Source organism: Schistocerca gregaria, chromosome 7 (assembly GCF_023897955.1).
Source record: "Schistocerca gregaria isolate iqSchGreg1 chromosome 7, iqSchGreg1.2, whole genome shotgun sequence".
Lineage (NCBI taxonomy): Eukaryota > Metazoa > Arthropoda > Insecta > Orthoptera > Acrididae > Schistocerca > Schistocerca gregaria.
In genome coordinates, this window is record NC_064926.1 from 475835342 (window position 1) to 475838304 (window position 2963).

Genomic DNA, 2963 nt, shown 5'->3' on the forward strand with positions numbered 1-2963 from the left:
GACACTGCTTATTAAAGTTCATAGCCTCTCATAAGGTTCATTTTTATAACATATGCACATTTCTGTATTTAGATAATCTAAAGATAACTAAAACTATCTAAATCGGTAACTGAATAAGCAGTGAGCATTGTGCCATTAACAAACTACTTTTGGTACTAAATTTGTTGTTTTGTTTGTTCGTTTATTGAATTTCAGGACTGCTTCTGGACTATTGGATAAAATTTCTGGACTTCGTATAAAACCTTAAAGATGCCCATTTACCAGTAAAAAAAGTGCTGCACCTATTACACTCCTGGAAATGGAAAAAAGAACACATTGACACCGGTGTGTCAGACCCACCATACTTGCTCCGGACACTGCGAGAGGGCTGTACATGCAATGATCACACGCACGGCACAGCGGACACACCAGGAACCGCGGTGTTGGCCGTCGAATGGCGCTAGCTGCGCAGCATTTGTGCACCGCCGCCGTCAGTGTCAGCCAGTTTGCCGTTGCATACGGAGCTCCCTCGCAGTCTTTAACACTGGTAGCATGCCGCGACAGCGTGGACGTGAAGCGTATGTGCAGTTGACGGACTTTGAGCGAGGGCGTATAGTGGGCATGCGGGAGGCCGGGTGGACGTACCGCCGAATTGCTCAACACGTGGGGCGTGAAGTCTCCACAGTACATCGATGTTGTCGCCAGTGGTCGGCGGAAGGTGCACGTGCCCGACGACCTGGGACCGGACCGCAGCGACGCACGGATGTACGCTAGGACCGTAGGATCCTACGCAGTGCTGTAGGGGACCGCACCGCCACTTCCCAGCAAATTAGGGACACTGTTGCTCCTGGGGTATCGGCGAGGACCATTCGCAACCGTCTCCATGAAGCTGGGCTACGGTCCCGCACACCGTTAGGCCGTCTTCCGCTCACGCCCCAACATCGTGCAGCCCGCCTCCAGTGGTGTCGCGACAGGCGTGAATGGAGGGACGAATGGAGACGTGTCGTCTTCAGCGATGAGAGTCGCTTCTGCCTTGGTGCCAATGATGGTCGTATGCGTGTTTGGCGCCGTGCAGGTGAGCGCCACAATCAGGACTGCATACGATCGATGCACACAGGGCAAACACCCGGCATCATGGTGTGGGGAACGATCTCCTACACTGGCCGTACACCTCTGGTGATCGTCGAGGGGACACTGAATAGTGCACGGTACATCCGTCATCGAACCCATCGTTCTACCATTCCTAGACCGGCAAGGGAACTTGCTGTTCCAACAGGACAATGCACGTCCGCATGTATCCCGTGCCACCCAACGTGCTCTAGAAGGTGTAAGTCAACTACCCTGGCCAGCAAGATCTCCGGATCTGTCCCCCATTGAGCATGTTTGGGACTGGATGAAGCGTCGTCTCACGCGGTCTGCACGTCCAGCACGAACGCTGGTCCAACTGAGGCGCCAGGTGGAAATGGCATGGCAAGCCGTTCCACAGGACTACATCCAGCATCTCTACGGTCGTCTCCATGGGAGAATAGCAGCCTGCATTGCTGCGAAAGGTGGATATACACTGTACTAGTGCCGACATTGTGCATGCTCTGTTGCCTGTGTCTATGTGCCTGTGGTTCTGTCAGTGTGGTCATGTGATGTATCTGACCCCAGGAATGTGTCAATAAAGTTTCCCCTTCCTGGGACAATGAATTCACGGTGTTCTTATTTCAATTTCCAGGAGTGTATAACTTAGTGAGGAGGCAACGTGGATTTACACATACCTGTCGCTAATACTTGTGGGTGTTGGAATGGGAAAGAGATGACATGTAATTATAACTTTGGAACACTTGTAGCTACTTCATCCAAATCTGATAAGAATCTGACTTACTGCCCGAAAGTATGCTACAGAATAAAGACAGTCTTGACCTTCCTGGAGCTGGGGTAGGAAACTGACATTTTAGTGTGGCTTTGGGAATTGTGGAGAAATTTCATCCATATCTGCTGTATATGTGGTTTGCTACACACACAAAATTATTTTGGGGCAAGACAACGTTAGCGCCTCTAACTGTAGGGATGTGGGTGACAAGGTGGTGAAATGTCCGCTTTACACTAGAGCACCTGGAGCAAGTTCAGAAAACTTCTTTTTCAAAAAAATAAAAATAATTCGTCAGCTGCAAAAAAAAATCCTTTGCCGTTTTAAACGGGTTAGTCTGTCATCAGACAGATGACAGTTTAATCTGTTGAAGCCGGTAAAGTGGAATTAAAACTGTTTTCTACAGCTCACGACTGATCTTTCTTTTGATGAAAAGAATCTGCACCGAAGTTGCGGAACTACTACTATGAGCTAAATCAACAATCCGTGCACAAAACCCGACCTACTTTCTGGAAAACACTGGCGTCAGGGTTAAGCCATCCCTAGCACAGCTAGGAGTGGAGCTCGAATATACGTTATACTAATATGTTAAAATCTTCGGAAATGATGTGAATCGGTCATTTTGATATTCCGGACTAATTTATGACAGCTCCAGTAGCCCAATGGCAAGTTAGCCATAAGGATGTGTGCGGGGGTAGAGTGGTGTGGGATAGGCAGAGATCACACGCAAAGGATGTATATGAAATAATTTGAACCAACCTTGTGCCAGAGAGACTCTCGAACCAGGAAACTTGGCCTGTTGTGGGGAAGTGTTATCCAAGTGCCACTTACAACTCGCCTTCACAGCTCTACTTCCGCCAGTGCTTCATCTCCTACTTTACAATCATGACAGAAGTTCTGCAGTATGCCTTGTGGGCTAGCGCTGCTGGAAGAAAGGATACTGCGGAGATATGGTAAACCAGTCTCGAGGATTGTTTCCAGAATGAATTTTCGCTCTGCAGATGAATGTGTGTTAATTTTGAAGCTCCGTGGCAGATCAAAACTACTGGAACCTCCACAGCGAATATCTCACATGTAGTGTCCAGGCTACTGCGAAGTCTAGAGGCGGCGGCTCATAAATGGTATCGTT